General features: G+C 39.6%; 1 protein-coding gene across 5 annotated transcripts in view; it reads right to left on the bottom strand.

Moving 5' to 3' along the window:
- LCOR (ligand dependent nuclear receptor corepressor) overlaps positions 1–16950 on the bottom strand; it is a 62601-nt gene that overhangs the window by 37679 nt on the left and 7972 nt on the right. For 2 of the 5 annotated variants that reach the window (XM_074593389.1, XM_074593392.1), the window contains exon 2: positions 6758–6850. The exons of the other annotated variants lie outside the window; for them this stretch is intronic. The gene's annotated coding sequence lies outside the window, so the exon portion shown is untranslated. The remainder of the gene's footprint in view (positions 1–6757; positions 6851–16950) is intronic. 5 annotated transcript variants of the gene reach the window in all.

The following is a 16950-nucleotide window of genomic DNA, read 5'->3' on the forward strand; positions in this document are numbered from 1 at the left end:
CTGACAGATTATCTCACTGTTTACAATTGAAAAGTCACCCCCAAAAAAACCCAGAAGTGACAAGTTATAAAGCTTGTTGCCAGAGTACAGAGTATAGCAAGGCAAAAGGCATAATATGAACCATGTCCTGCGTCCCTCCCACAAGGAGTATTTTTGTGTGTGTGTGTGATCTGATATCAAGAAGAGAATTACAAGAAGGCATGCAACCTTCTTATCTCTAAACAAAAGCCTCAGCAGCAGAATTTGAGAAAAGCCAAGAACTCTCTGCCATGGCTGTCTCAACATCACCTCAAGATACCACAATTGCTCTGGCAGACTGAGCCGTAATCTTCATGTGGATTTGCGGGGGTGGGAAGATCCTCCAATTTGTAGATACTGCATCGCTAATCTGGCTAGTTGTTCAAGTCAGGGGTTGTCGGCTTTTGTTTTACATTTTAACTCAAGATCAGGAGGTTTATTGTACAACTATCTGGTTTTCTTCACAGCCACTCACCACCAATGCAGGAACTGACTGGAATCCTCTCATGTAAATACTTGCATTTTATTACTTTCGAAAATATACCAGAAAACACAGACATCACTGAATGGCAAAGAATGACAGCAGAAGAGTTTCAATAACTACCAACTTCCCATGTATCCTTAAAAAGATAGTTTTTACTTAATGGTAGAATAAGATCTAAACCAGAAACAAAACAAAAACAAACCAACAAAACCCTAACAAACAAACTTTAAAACTAAAAATTGAAGTGGGAGTTGTCTTTCAGTATCTCAATTCAAAGACAGTGTTTCTTGTTTGTTCAGCCTCCAGGTCTGGAGTTCCAGCAGACAACCAGGTACAGCTTTCACTGAGGAGAAACTGTACCAACTAGCTAGAAAATTTATAAATAGATTAAAAGAGCCAAATAGCCCAAGAATGAAAGTGCTCAACAGCGCAAAACATCATGGACCAAAAGTTTATATATAGAGATCCAAACATTGCTCTAACTCAAGGCAATCTTTTCCATATCCAACAGTGTTGCATTACTTATTGCACCAAATTAAAAACCCTGAAACTTGTTTCCTGTTGGAGACAACCTGTTAATGCTTCACTGCCAAGCAAAGTTAAGATGACATTCATTAACTACCAGTCTTTATCCCCATACGCCACGTTCCCCCAGCACAAGTGTATGAATAGCCTTGCAGTAGACAGAATTGGTCTGCCTGGAAAAAAGCCTCCCACAGACCAGACAGGATTTCCAGCAAGGTCAATTCACCGCTCCACTTTATTTCATGGCCACAGTAATGCTTGTACCACACACCAGCCAGAGTCAGGTATGCTGTCAGGAACAACTTGCCACAAGTAGGTGCAGCAGAGGCCCAAGTCAGTTTAAACAATGGAGAAACCCTCACTCTGCCCCAAAAGTTGTACACGTGGAAGCACAGGATACCAGTGATTTCTACCCCAGCCTCCAGAGATATGCATTGGCATGATGCAGAAGTGTATTAGAGGTGTGAGTCAACCTGGCTGAGGCATTAGCTATATTTCATGCTCCACAACAGTCCTATTTGAAGAGGACTTGCCTTCCCATAGCAATTCAGTCCTGCCCTACATCATTCTCTGTCTGCAACACACAGCCACCTACTGAAACTAGACTAGCTGAAACAATTCAGCTAAAAACCAGCCTAGAAACAGTAGACACATGCTGATGAATCCACTTAAACAAGAACTGCCAGCAGAAAAAGGATCTCCCAAACCACAGCTTTGATCTACAAACCCTTGAAGTGTGACTCAGTTTCACCTCCTTTATCACAGGAGGTCAGTTATATCATCAGTCATTACTGAATTAACTCAATACATCACTCTCTTCTTTGGATCTCAAGTTATAAACACCCCTTTTGCCATCTCTACAGAGATTTTCAAATCTACACAGGAGTCTGCAGAGGGGAATGAAAATGTGATTCTTCTTAGGAAACTAAACATATTTATATCTCCCATCATTGAAAATCTGATGATTTCAACAAATAGCACAGACCTGTGAAAGTTTATTTAATGTTTCTTAGTTGAGAGGTGAATATACTGAGCTTACCTGTAAGGTAAAAACTGTCAAGAGTCTTTTTACTCTGTTATTTGTGATTGTAGAAGTTGTCTGATGTTAAATAAACCTCCACCATAAGCCATTACCTGATTGCCTCAATGAAGGGTATGCCTCCTGACTCCAACTAGCTAACAGCATCCTGAAAAATCTTACAATATACAAAGACGCACAACTTGATAATAAAGTTAAGCGATTATTTCACTAAAACACCCGTGAACTCTGACTAAGAAGCTAACAGAAGAAAAGAAGAATCTAAATCATGGAAAGAAAGCTGAATCATGACTACAGTGAACATGAAGCACACCTGATGTTTTGAGAAGGCTTCACAGAAGCTCTGGAAAAGTATCCTTAGCATTTTCAGATGGACTGTTCAGTTCTGTCTCAACAGAAGGGACGATCTAGTTGAAATCAGTGGGCAATACAGGCAGATAAACAGAGAAATGAAAGGGCAACTGAAAGCAGGGCAGAAGGCAAAAGTTATGCACCATAAATAAAAAACCTCAAAACAAAGAGCAGCACATGGAAGAAGTATCTTAGCACTGAAAGACACAAGTATAGAATTCACACTAGCTACAGAGCGGATTATAGTGACTAATTGTCATCACTGAAGGCACATTTGAAAGTATACCTCAAGTGAGGCTTTTGTGAGCCTACAACACAAGATGCGAAGGGAGCACAGCTAAGCCTAATAGTCCCCTCCAGCTTTATGGTGGTTTGCACGACACATGATAACTCCTGCATACAGCATGGAAGATACAGCTGTATTACTATTGTTACTCTCATGCCACCATAACTAAATACTAGCAGAAATACTCCTACCTATCCTTCATTCATACCTTGGGTTATGCCTATGCACTAAAAAAGCTGCAAGCCCTGATACTCCTCTGGAAACAGAGAAGCATAACCACAGCTGCTGACAACTTTGTAACAAAAGATTATAGTAGTGAAACAATTTGGTGCTGAAATAAGTTGTGGGAACTGAAATCACCAGATGCGATGGAGCATTACTCAGTATAGACTAGGAGCAGTGAACCTTCTTTAAAAAACTACACATAGATGCAAGAGACTTGCAGCAAACAGCTACAAGATAGCCTGACCTTTGGGGTTTAGTGGAAATTTTCCTAAAGAGCATGTGATTGATAAATCTCTCTCTCTCACTTCAGATGCCATGTAATGTTTGCCATCATTCCATGTAGCAACTCTTTGAATCTTACCAACCTTTTTGCTTCAGATACACATCATCAATTTCATAAGCTATGCCCGCAGATGTGCTTCACAGAAGCACCCAGTTTCTTTAGGGTATTTTGTGACCAACCACAAGCTGGGGTTACCCTGAGCGTTTCTTTTTTCTTCTTGACAACAACATGGGACGGAAGAAAGGCTGCTTAACATAAGCACTTCTATTCGCACTCTTCCCTTTTCACTGGCAATACAAACAACTATACAGGTCCATACAGAACACAATGAAAAAAATAATCGGTTTTGCTTGCATTATTTCTAGAGAGGAACAATTTCTTGGCCCAGTCCAGTTATGTCAGCAGGAACAAGTGGTAGGACCAGGGACAGCTTAGACAGCAACGCTGCTGAAATCAAGATCTGTTTGACTTCCTTGTTCGCTCTCTCAGACTGCCTGTCCCTTATTCCGTTTTGAGACGGACATCTGGTACTGGTTCAGAGCTGAAGATCATATTCAGAACAAAAACCTTGGAATTTGGTCAATGCAAAAGTAACATGATACAGAATAAATCTTTTATGATGGCCATTCAGGATTTCAAAGTTATGCCCAAGTATCTTTTCTGGGTAGCTACAGAGAATTTGGCGTGTACAGGTATATTTATCAGTTTACATTGCAATTAACTGAGTTATATATACAGTAATTCCAGCTTTTATCATCATCTTTAAGTCTTCCTCAAGCCAAGCAGTTCTGTGCAGCTTTTTGACACTGCCTAGTCTTCTCCATCTCATTTACTCCAGACCTTCTAGAATTCCTGGAGCACAACATGTTATTGGCCTTTCATAATTAAGGAAGTCAAACATTTAATTCACTGTACTTTGGTTGAGGCCACCCTATTATCTCACAACTTTTCTTTCCAGTCTAGTTGAAGATCTTTGCTTGAAAGCAGCATGTGTCATCTGCACTTGAGAGAAGACAGCAGTCCCACACTTTCTGCACACCAAGTTTCTCAGCGTCACTGAATTACTGCAGAATCCGAGAATACGCTTACAGTTAATCAAATTACGGATTTTTAGTCAAGAACATCGAACAGTTAAAGACAAACATCTAGAGATCAGCCTTCCAGAACAGCCAGCCTGGCTCCAATTTTAAAGTTGGTATCTCAATAAAAAGGCCTTAGCAGACCTGTAACTGCCTCAGGTCTGTCCAAAGAATGAAGTTTCCGTTTAGGATGCTCAGCAGATCTAAAAACAATTATTTGGTGCTAAGTGAAGAAATACTGGAAGAACACTCAGCCTCCTAAGAAACTGCCTACTCACCATTATGAGTTCAAAATGAGTTAAATTTTCCAGGTAATCTAGACACAAAGCATCTCAAGCTTGGCATTCCACACTATGTTGTATTGATAAATTCATTCAAGACTGAAATATCTGTAACAATCTCTATATGAGGAAACAACAGAAACACTTCGCAGTTTTGAATGCTGCTTTGCTAGAAAAGCTTCAGCTTTTAAGATGAGGGTCACTGTCCACTTATATTCAAAGCAGCTCTTTTTGTAACTTCTGAACAGTCCTCTCAGAGCACAATCTCAGAAATGGATTTCCTAATCCATGGCTAGGAACTGCCAGCAGTACAGCCAGATAAACAGTGAAGGAATTTGATATAAACTGCACTTCTGCCAGCAGTACAGGCAGATAAACAGTGAAGGAATTTGATACAAACTGCACTTCTGCAGGCTACATGCTAATTATCTGATCCTAAGGGATTAAAGAGTAGCACTAACAGATACCCAAAGTTACAAAACAGGCTGATGTGTATGACACTTTGTAAATATCTTCCCTTATGGTCACTTTTCCCAATAGAATTCTTCATACATAGTTTCTCTACAAGACTGTAAAGAGTATCACGCACATGCAATGAACAAAGTATGGCATAAAGAGGGAACAACAAATTGCCCAAGACAGTGTGTGCAAGTAGCATTAATAATAATTTCATGTAAGTGCCTTGTTCCCCACTACTGTCAATTTTATACCTTAAATCCTCTGAAGGTTATTTCACATATAGCCAATTTTTTTAAAAAGTCTTCTTTGACACCAGAAACACTTCCAGGCTCAAGGAATATTACACTTGTAGAACACACTGTGCTTCAGTAGACTTGATAAGATAAACAGTAGTACTCACTGAGTTTCAAATTCCCTTGAAAATCTTGTAAGCAACCATAACAAATTTGCTTTTCTATAAAACCACAGGAACAATACCAGAAGCAGTGAGTGAAGGAATCAGCCACTAAACCAAAATGCAGCGGGATACTAGAACAAGTGTTGCAAAACACTGCGCTTTCCTAGCAGTAGTTCTTCTGAGAACATCTGTCCAAGCAGCTAAGCCAAGTAAGAACCGCAGTCTTAACCTACATTTATTACCCATGTACAAAGCTGGACAGAACAAACGAAAATCCAAGCAGAGAAACTATAACCAATTACTTTAAAATGTTAGCCAAAAAGATCGGCACCAGTTTCAACAAGAGACATTTAAAATGCATGAAGAGAAGGCTCCTTTCATTAACAAGGGGAAAAGAATGGAAGCGCACTGGAAAACTAAGGCTGCAGAGGAACCTGCAAAATCTACAGCTACACAATGTACATTGCATTCAGCATCAAATTCACTTCAGTAATTTAAATAGTTGCTTATAGTAGTGTTTCAATAAGTAATTCAATTAAATATAATAGTAGTTGAATACGTGAGATACTCCAAGAAGCAGCCGAGTCAAAAATACATTTTTAAAAATAGCACATTAGTTTAATGCTGACTTCTTTATCTTTGAACTGCTAATTACAGCCAGACAATTGCTTACATAACAGAAAACATGCAACATCTCATTTTGCAATAACTAAACAATCACAAAACACATTTGAAAGGAAGCTGCATTATCAAATCTGTAAAAATAGTTTAGCACAAGGTTTACTCTTCCAGAAAACTGGTTCCTTACGAGTACCAGAATAATGTGACCTGCAGTGCCGGGATTCAAAAAACTTCAGTGTGCGATTTTATTTTTTTGTTAACACTTATCTATAGAAATACTTGCATCAAATATTTGATTATTTCAAGTATTTAAAAATCTCTCCTAGGGCCTGTATTCATGCATTCAGAAGTCTGAAGTGGTCTTTCATAAATATCTCAAATACAATCTAAAGATTTTATATGTTCTTGGATTAACCTACAGTTAATCTTATTAGACAAAGAGCCAAGATTTTCAAGAATGAGTGCTAAAACTATAACACTAAATAAGTCTGGCTCATTTAAAAAGCAACCCTGAAATTCTTCCTACTCCTGCACCCGTTTTAAAGTCACCAATAAGCACTAGTCAGACTGCAGAAAAACTGTTTCTACCAGCAGGCTTCTGAATATGCATAATGCCAATAAAGCTAATTACATTTCAAAAAATAATAATCTATGTGCAATTAAGATACTGGCAACATTTTAATGCAAAAAATTGTTTAAATATACTAACATCCTAGTCTTGGGATATCCAGTCAAGCTACGCAAAGAGATGGGTTTGTCCCTTGCATACCCCCAAATGTGGAAGTAGGATCAGAAACTGGATCTGGAAGAAAGGGTAAACAGCATGTTAGTTAAATTCACAGAGGATACTACGTCTGGAGATGTTGCAAACATTAGTGAAGACAAATACATAAATGACCTAGAGAGAAAATAGAATTAGTTTGGAAACAAAAAAAGTCTCATGAAAAATAACTTCAAACACTCAGTGTAGAGGAAACACGGGGATAGGGGAAGAAAAATTAAAATGAAAGAAACCTAGAAGAGGCAACGGTGGACAGTCAGCTGAATATTTGCATTGAAAAACAGTTTGGAGTTGCACAGGCATCAAACAGAGCAGGGAAATTAAAGTTCTTTCTACAGTCTTTAAGCCAGTAACAATAGCCATCTCCTTGCACAATTGCCAGGGACTGAAAAATTCCCCTTCACTCCCAGCAAGTGGAAAGCTCGTCTCAACGGCAAATCAAGTTCTGCAGGAGGTAGGGTTTAATTTTTTTTAAGCAAAGTTAACATACGGTTAGCATAAGCCTACGCAGCAGGTTCTTCCAGTACTTCTGCTGCTCATGGCTTTGTACAGAACAGGAGGAAGCTAACAAAATGAATCCATTTTTACAGGTGCAACTCAACCTCGTATTGTTCAGATTTATTCATGTGGTCCCTGAGGGGAAAAGAAAAAAAAAAAAAAAAAAAAAGAAAAACACACCACCACAAAACAGCTAGTTCAACTACTAAAAAGAAAAAAAGAAAGAATAAAACCCCTTTACTTCTGCCTTAGTTACTTTTCTGAGAATGACATCCACTCATCCATCACGGTAGATGTCTGCACTATCCAGCTTTAAGGGCAAAGGCAACAGGAGGAAAGAACAGCCCCTACCTATAGCAAGGCCACAACAGAATCCCCACCCCCAGCAGCCACATCAATACAAATACTGAAGTTTAAGTAACTAGCATACATCTTCAAGGATTGTCAAGCCTTTGTTTGTCAGAAAGACTTCCAGGCACAAACTAAGCACCATTTATTCTGTTTCATCCCCAAATTAACAGAAAAGGCTAATTTTGCAGGATTTATTACTCTCTGTAACAAGGCTTCAGTGAGGTGACTGTGCTGCTCTATGCTCAGGGCAATCCACAGATCAAAAAGGAAACAAAAAACACCAAAAAACCTTTTAAAGGAAGCCGTCTTTCTGCCTGTTGTGTTGCTAAATCTTAGGACAAGCTCCAGAATGGATGCTTGTGCTTCAGTTTATGCATATCATCATCACATGAAAACAGGAGACTGAAGGTTTTCCCTCCTCTTGACAACTGCTAAGCTATGTGATTTCTGAAATAAGTCATCCTATGAACATCTACAGCTTCTGCTTGTGGTGTGATGGCAAGAACAAAGAAATAGTTCCTACAGTCTGCCTCATCTTTGATAGACACTAGTTAGTCCTGCATATTTCAATGCAGATTCAAACGACAGATTCCCAGGCATCCCTCAAGCCAAAGGCAGGTGAAACGCAGCTTTTAAGGGTATTGTAGTACCATTTTAAAGTAGTTCAAACTATAGAGCCAGTACAGAACTGAGAGTCACATCATTTCATTGAAGAACTCATAGCATTTTTAGGAAGATGTGCTTTTTTGCTTCTTTGCTTTTCTGCACCAGAGGACGTTGGCAAAGGATCTATGTAATCTTTTGCCCCTTTTGAAGGATCAGTGCTAGCAGGAGGCAAAACTCATGGAGGCAAACTCCAATCAAGCCTATGGATTCAAAGCACAGTCTCATGAGCGTATCTTTCAGAAGTAACAGCAGCTTTAGCAAACCTTTCCTTCTCTGCACCATCACTCATTCCTACCCCTGCACTCCATCAGTTATGCTGGTGCGGGTTCATGAGACTGCATGAGAGACAGGACAAGTCATTTTGCTCCCCCTTCGCCCCCTTTCTTTATTTTTTTTTTTTTTGAAGAAGTAAGTTCTTCAAGTTCACCTTGCATAAGAATGACTGTTGAGGCTTAAGAAAAAGGTTTAACTAGCCTAGAAACCCAATTCCAATAAGGGCAAAGTGTAAGTGGCCACACAAGGGGTTGCCTTAAACAACACCATCATGAAAAGCATGCCCAGCAAATCCCAGCATACATCTGCTTAAGAACTAGAAGTGTAGTTACTGCTTAAGAGACTGTTCAAGAACAGAGCATGCACTTACTCTAATTTGTTAGCTATGTAAACTGCCTTTGATTCCTTGTAGGTGAAAAAACTTGGGAGATGCGTATTACAGTGAAGGTGCTGGAGAATCAAGACCTATTAGAACAGAAAGGAGTGAGAGTCAACAATAGTATGTGCTGTGTAGGTTTTGCAGTGTGCATCTGCAAACAGACAACGCATACAGGAGCAGCCCAGATTCATGCTACCACAGCAAAGACCACCACGTGGATCACATAGCTCCAATGGAAGGCCAAGGGACCTACTGTTGAATTAGCAGAAAGATGTGTTCTGGGAATGGTTCTTATTCCAGTTCTGTCTCCCAAACACCATGCTCGTCTGACATAATCCTGTCATACTCCTTGGCCAACCCTCAATAGTTGCTGGCTGACAAATCTCAGCAGATGAATTCAGAACAAGCACTGAACTGCCCTTAGCTCTACTTGGGTTTTTTTGCCCTGGTGAACCCTGTTTGGAAGCAAGCCCTATGACAACTTTCAACCTTGTGTAAAGGCAAAACCCGTAAATGAGTAGCCATGATAAACGTGCATCCTGACTGGATGACCACATAGAAAGCCCAGCCCAAACCTGCTTGACTCATAGATCTTGTGGTCAACCCATGGATCCTCTGTGGTAGGGATTATTTCTCAGTGAAAAGCGAAGATACTAAACTAAAACAAGAATGCTTCACAGTGGTCTGGTGTAACAAGGGCTCGACTACCCTCAGGAGGTTTCCATGGCTAGAAGTCTATTGCCTCTGCCATTTGGAAGAGCACTGCCCCTAAACATGCTGATTCAGCACTGGCCCACCTCTCCAACTGGCTTCATAAACCTAAAGCTGTATCATATCCTAGCAGGGATTGTCATCACTTCCTTAAAGCCCAAATACACAGGTCACCCACACAGGTCAATAGAAACCCTTCCTTTAGTCTAAAATTCAAAAGTGTGACAACTCTAATTCAAAAGGAGAAGAATTAAGATTACCATTACACTATAGAAACGAACCTAAAAATACCTATGAGAAACACTACTAGGGGATATAAAGAAAGATTCAGCTGGTTTGATCTCTGGAAACCACCTTTTGCTGACAGCAACTAGTGATGATCCTAATGTCTCCATTACAGCATCAGTTTCTGTTAATTTTCTGTTAATTTCATGAATAACAAACACAATGGATAAAAGATTTTTTATCTACTCACTGGAGACATACTGGAACTTAAGGCACATTCACTAGCAAGGCAGCATCAAGAGCAGAATGAGACTTGCCTGACTCAAGTGCTTTAAAGGAGGGAAACCAATTTAACAGCAGTAAAATGCATGTGCATCTCAAATGTATGACTGCAAAATATACTGTGTAAATTGTTAATTATGAGAAGCAGAGTAAGAAGACTCAAAATTCCACAACTCACTCATCTCAAGTTGCTAGAAGACAGATTACTGCAAACTGAAGGTTACTGTAAACAGGAAAGTCCACTCTGCAGCATGTCTTCAATTTTTTGAAGCTATGATTACTGATTACCTGGTACTTTAATCCATGATAAATCCACCTCTCCACTGAAAGGGCTGATCCTACTCATCCTCCCCACCCCCCAGATGCTCACTCATCTTGCATTTGCATGTTAACACGACAAGATGGCTCAGGGATCAGTTCCCTGATCCAACCCACCACACATCTACATAAAGTGAGGGCACTAGCACAAACGGGGTGGTATGATTCCCCTCTCTGCAGTATTTTAAATCTACACTAGATTAAAAACTACTGTGAATTGTGTTTTTACAGGAAAATTCAGTTCCACTGCTATGCATCCGTTGGATGTGTATTCTATTTTCCTGTGGAACCAAGGTCTTTCCTGATGATCTTCTATATTGACCAGCCTTAAACAACTGCAGTCTCCCATACTGCTCATTTAGGTTAAATCATGTTAAATTGTGATTTCTCAGAAATAACCATCAGAGTTACTGCCCAGAGCTGTATCTACTACAAATGCAATGCAAATTCACACAGTTTGGCAAGGTCTGTAGATGGACTTGTGGTTTCTTCGAAGTCAAGGTGAAATGCTTTATTACAGCTGCTCTAGCATAACCTCTCCTTTATTTAAGAAGTAGAAATAGTCAACTGAATGTTTCCTGTAGCATCTTCTACACACATTAGATGTCAAGTTTAGGATCTATAAACTATAATGAATAAATTTCAGTATTTTCCACTAAAATAGTGATTTTGCACAGAGAATAATTTCATGCTTTTTCAGAAATATGACCTTATACAAGCTTGTTTACATTACTGTGATGCAATACAGTTAAAAAAATAGTATAATGTTTAACTTTATTCTGAAAAAAGAATAACTCATGGCTCATTAACCAACAGTGGTTCTATTAAATATTTTTGAGGACCATTTTCTAATGCTGATTTCCTTAAAAGAAAGGTTCTCTAGTGAATCTATAGAGGCCAATCTTTCTGCTGTCCTAACCCTTAACTCATTAACTGAAAACGATAAGCTTTTGGAATAGGTTTTTCCAGATAACTTACATTTTGCTTTCTAAGATTAAAAAAAAAACAAAAACAAAAAAAAAAACAAACCACAGAACCTGCCTGCCTTCTTTCACCAGGCTCTCCCCAAATATTATCCCCAAAGTTTCAGGCTAGAACATTAACAAGCAAAGGCTTCAAATTAATATACTTCTTTCTCTCTTATGGGAAGATGACAGGTACTTACCTGAAACTGTTTTTCACCTAGAGTGGGAAATATTTTCTCCATTTCCCAAAAATGCTTTAAGATATATTTGGAAGACTATCAGAGTTTAGTCTGTAGTTTCAGTACCTTAAAAACAAATAGCCATGATTTCCCTTCAGACAGGTCTCTTAGTTATGCTTACCCTGACCCCCATCAAAAAAAAAAAAAAAAAGAAAAAAAAGAATGAAAGGAAAAAAGCACACCCTCAAAAAATTCCAAAACCCAACAACCACACCACTAGAAACATCTATTTAAGGCTATATTTTTATGCAAAATGTATTTCATTGCTCTGGTTGACCTTCCATTTTTCTTGTCTCTGGATTTCACAGAAACATCTCTCAACTAAACTATATCATTTAGCATGGCACTCACAGCCCACTCAATCCAGAGGCAGAACAACAAAAACTTTTTTAATTCTTTGTTTTAGATGCACCTTTATGTTCCTTCAGTGGATTCAAACAAGGCAAGTAATTATACAGCTATTAAAGTTTATCATCTCCTTTTCTAAAAGCATTCTTTGTGAAGTTTGACCCTCCTTTACGCTAAACCTGGATTTTCAAGAGACCTAGTTTTAGAGAGACGTTAATTTTCCTTCACTAGTTCCAAGAGGAAAGACTCTTGGGATATTTCAAGGCTATGATGCTCTGTTAGCTCATATTCAGCTCTATCTTGTCTACCTCCCCTCAGACTGAGCTAACAGGGAGGAGCCACCTGAGTAAAAGAATGCATTACCAAGGAGATTGAAAGTCTGCAGACAAGTATTTCATGTGTCATTTAGAAAATGAGACTAAGCTTATGACCTTCTGTGAGGCCACCTGAAGCGAAAGATCTTTTTCCCCAGACCATCTGACTCATTCAGCTTTAGCCCCCAACCCTTTTGGGTATTTTTTCTGCTTCGTTTGAGAGCTGACAGAAGGACCGGTGTGGATTTACAGCAGTGAGCTAGTTATTGCACTACCAGCCAAAGCCCACTGGCATGCTGGCTGCCACGCTGACAGAAGGAAGAAATTCGTCCACAGGAGAGCCTCACTTGTCACACCTAACCACCAGCTGCTCCAGCAGGCACCAGTGCCCTTTCGCAGCCACTGCAAATCAACGGTTTGTACCTCAGAGGCACAGCACACCACTTGTGCTGATTCCCACACACACCCATAACCACGGCTTTCATTCTGTCCCACTCATAGCCAAGGTCCCACGCACCCTGCTCAGTCTAACCTCGGACCTCTCACTAAAGCCAAAGGCTTCTCAAACCTGGACTTCAGGACCCAGCTTACAAACAGACCCTGATATAGCCGCACTGGCAAAACTATAGGGCAGCAAACCAGTATTTAGAGCAAGAATTCTTTTTTTAGAAAAAAAAAAATAGGTTTTTAAATGAAGTTTTGCCACCACCAACAGAATCTCAAAACTACATAATAAATTCAGCACTCTTAACCCTTCAAATCTGCCAGTACAAACCAGCTCTGATATTAGCTCTGTCTGCTGCTTACAGACAGAATCATGAAAACCCACCTAGGCAGCACCATGGCATGCTGAGAGTAAAGACTTAACTGCCTGAAAGATGAGATCAGAGAATCACTCGTGTCTTCCCCCAAACTGAGCATGAAAGAAGTATTCCTCTTCCCTTACAGTAATGGAAAGCCATCCAAGTTCCAGATACTAGAAGGGCAGACAGGAAAGGACATCGAGCAGGATTTAGGGTTAGGATGCTTGAAATGCCCACGAGCACAATCAGCAGAGGACATTGGTTTCTTGGGAACTAGTGTTTTTGCTTAGACTTTTTTCTAAGTAGGTTTACTAGTTTTAGTCTGGGGGAAAAAAAAATAAAAAAGAAAAGTTTCCAAAAATAACTGCTTACTTTCTGAAGTTTGTGAAGTGTCATCACAAGCGCATTTAGCTGTTAAAGTTCATCAACATGCCAGTAAGTATAGACCAAAGCAGCTGTGATCGACTTCTCCCTACATGTCTTCCCCTCCACCATCTCCTATTATATATAAAGCTGCATAAGGCACTACTTATCCTTGGGGCAGGAGCAGTCCTTGGGCTACGAGAGGTTGAGAAAATGTAAAGTCCTATCTGCTGTTCTTATTTGGAGCACAGAATTCAGTTCAAAGTACAAGCAGCAGGAAGATACAAATTCAAGATTAGTCACAGGCAAACAGATGATTTAGGAACAAGAACAAATCTGTTTGTTACAGGCAAGGAGTGCAGCCTCCATGGCAAAGCAGACTACAGTTCTGCAACATCTTTAACTTACTAAGTCAATTTTTAATCTAATTTGAAACTGAGTAACTTGTTGAGCAGAGTAACCTCTGAACTCCATATTCAATTTTGTACTGTTAGCGCACTCAGTCTGTGACCTCAGCTATGCTTCTAGTAAAACAGAGCGAGCTGGAAGAGTGGTCAGGATGGAGACTGCTCGGGCTTTGACACCCAGAACAGCAGTACACCTAGGGATCACCAAACAGCTTAGTGTCCATTCCATACTTCAAATACCTTCTAGTCGTTAAAATAAATAAATCCATGTCCTCTTGACATGAGAAAGGCAGTTTACCTATTGTTTCAGGGTATCTGCCAATGCATGGCACTGAGACTACATCAGTTTACATTCAAGCGCACGTATTCAAAGTTCCCTTCGCAACCGTGTAAGGGAGGAGTGCTAATGAAATCCTTAGATGCAACACAAACTCTGTAGCAGGACTTTGGCCTTCAGACCAATGTTCTTGGAAGGGAAAATACAGAAGCCCTCACTATAGGGAGTGCAGCACTTAAAATAGATCTACTTAACACCACCCTAACCTTCTTCCAGAAGTTAGCTTTCAAGTAGAAATTTTCCAGGGTTAGTCTCCTCTGTGTTATCTATTTTTGGATAAAATACACTTTTAAATAGTTGGGTATGAGAAGAGAAAGAAAAGATAAAACTCAATCCTAATCTATAGATGACTAAATATCAGCTCATGCTCCTTAACACCTACAGCCACTTTGGAAAGGAAAAACAGCCCTTGTTTACAAATCATTTAGAGGAGTAATTTTCAAACTGTGGGCTCCTGAAAAGCATAAAGACCCTACGCAATTTAAAATATTGGCAATAGGCTTGTTTTTCCACAGTTGCTTCTTGCCAATTCCAGGTTGAAAACCACTGATTTAAGAGAGTCCTGGCAAAACACAGTTTGTCCCTCAATGGGTTAGGCTTGTTCAAGAAATAAATATGGCTGTTCTGCTGAATCCTAAAGATCATACACAAAATGGACCGCTGCATGGCTTGTCAACTGAGCACTGAAGCTGCTCACTCACAAACCACTGCACATCCCTAAAGAAAAATTGTACAGGCAAGACCAAGGGATTAGATTTTGTGAAGAGTTTATAAAAATACTCCTGTAAGATATGAGAACTGGGTTCTTACAGCATCTTACTACACAGTTCCACATGACTACATTTTTATTACTTTGTATGAAAGCAAAGGATGACAAGGAGGACAGAAAAGTATAAAAAAAACAAGAGAAATGTGCAGGCAATAGTTAAGCATTTAGTCAGAAATACCAAAATTAGTGTTATACTTGCCTATAATTTTGCTCCCCAAGTGTAAATTAGAATAACCTGAACATTCATGGGAAATACTGTGGGGAAAAAGTCACTTTTTCCATCTCCAAGAGACTTCGACACTTCATTTTTACAAAGACTCAGTACACCTGCCTTATGCAAAACATTTTGAAGTATGGATACGCATCTAAACCTACGCATAACCAACATTTCACACGTAGCTTTTCCCTCACACTTTTCCGTCCTTCAGACAATCTTGTAATATTTCGAAAGAGCTACAGCACGCCGATGTACGATAACCACTAAAGGTCAGTGAAACATTCTACTTCCAGTTGAATAGGAGTACAATTTTTCCAAAGGACATTTCAAACCAGCAAGGGGCACTCCCCCTACCTGGTCATGAGGTCAATTAGATCAAGAAACGATCATCAAAACAAAAATGCAGAAGTGTTTTCCAAAAGAAGTTTTCCTTTCACTTCCTTTGGAAGTGAAGACTATCAGATGACTGTTTTTTCCATAAAAAATAAGCTAGACCTTTGTGAGAAACCCCAAAAGAGAGATTATAGTATCGTATAAACTTAAGTTTCACTAACTACTTCAAAACATAGCCGGGAAAGCTAGGGATAAGGTAACTATGCTCTTCCTTTTCCAAAGGATATAAACGGAATACTTGCTTTAAGAAGATTGCTTTTAAGTTTTCTTAGGTCAGAAAAGGAAATTACCTCCATGCTTTTCTATCCTCTTGCTTTTGCAGAGCAAAATGAAAGTTATCAAGTGTCCACTTCTGCAAAAATTTTTCTTCACATAAAGGATACAATTGCACGTTTTCACAAACACATCTAGAGATTATGATAAAGCATCACCTAGAAACCCGCTTTCATCATTTTTGCCACAATAACAAATCTTAACACAGAAGATGACCAAACTTGAGACAAGGTCTGCAATAACACTAGCTTATCTTCAATATGTTCATGAAAAGGACAGAATAACTGCCAAATAAGCCAAGAGCCAAGCAAACCAGTTTGCTATCAGCATTTAAACAAAGCCAGTAAGGTCTAATCACAATCCATTTTGTGTATTCCAATATATTTACGTATTTGTTAAGAAGCCCAAGACTGTGGGACACAAGGGACAGCCTAAGAGGGCCCTTTTGGCCCCAAGACTCTCTCTTTGAAGCGTATAAGCAGGTTATTTGAACGATCTGTGGCTATCCCATGATGAAGTTCCAAAACTGACCCACGTGGCTGTCCGCACATTAAGCGCAGGCAGAGCACACAACAGCGTTGCGCACATGAATTGAGAGTTTAACGGCTGCAGGACCAGCCTATCCTCGCTAGGCAGGAGGCCGAAGTCAAAGTCTATTACACAGGTAACATAGCAAGCTGCTGCCTGGCACATATATACAGTAGCAAAGGGAGCCAAACAGCACATTGCTACAGACTAATGACCGACACCACTATGTGCTCAGGAGAAGAGGGTGAAGAGCATTAGCACTATGTACTGGCCTGGAAGTATTAGAGTGGGGAGTTGCAGGCTGTGGGCTGAAACTTTCACATACTTTTGCTAGTGTAACCAAGAAAAAAAAAAAAAGAAATCAAGAAATGAAGAACTCTGTAGCTTGACTACCTGTTCCTCTTCCTGCTCTTGACAGTTACTCCACTTTCGAAACATGACCACCACCACCCTAACCTAATA

The sequence above is a fragment of the Larus michahellis genome, chromosome 6 (genome assembly GCF_964199755.1).
Source record: "Larus michahellis chromosome 6, bLarMic1.1, whole genome shotgun sequence".
In the NCBI taxonomy this organism is placed as follows: Eukaryota; Metazoa; Chordata; class Aves; order Charadriiformes; family Laridae; genus Larus; species Larus michahellis.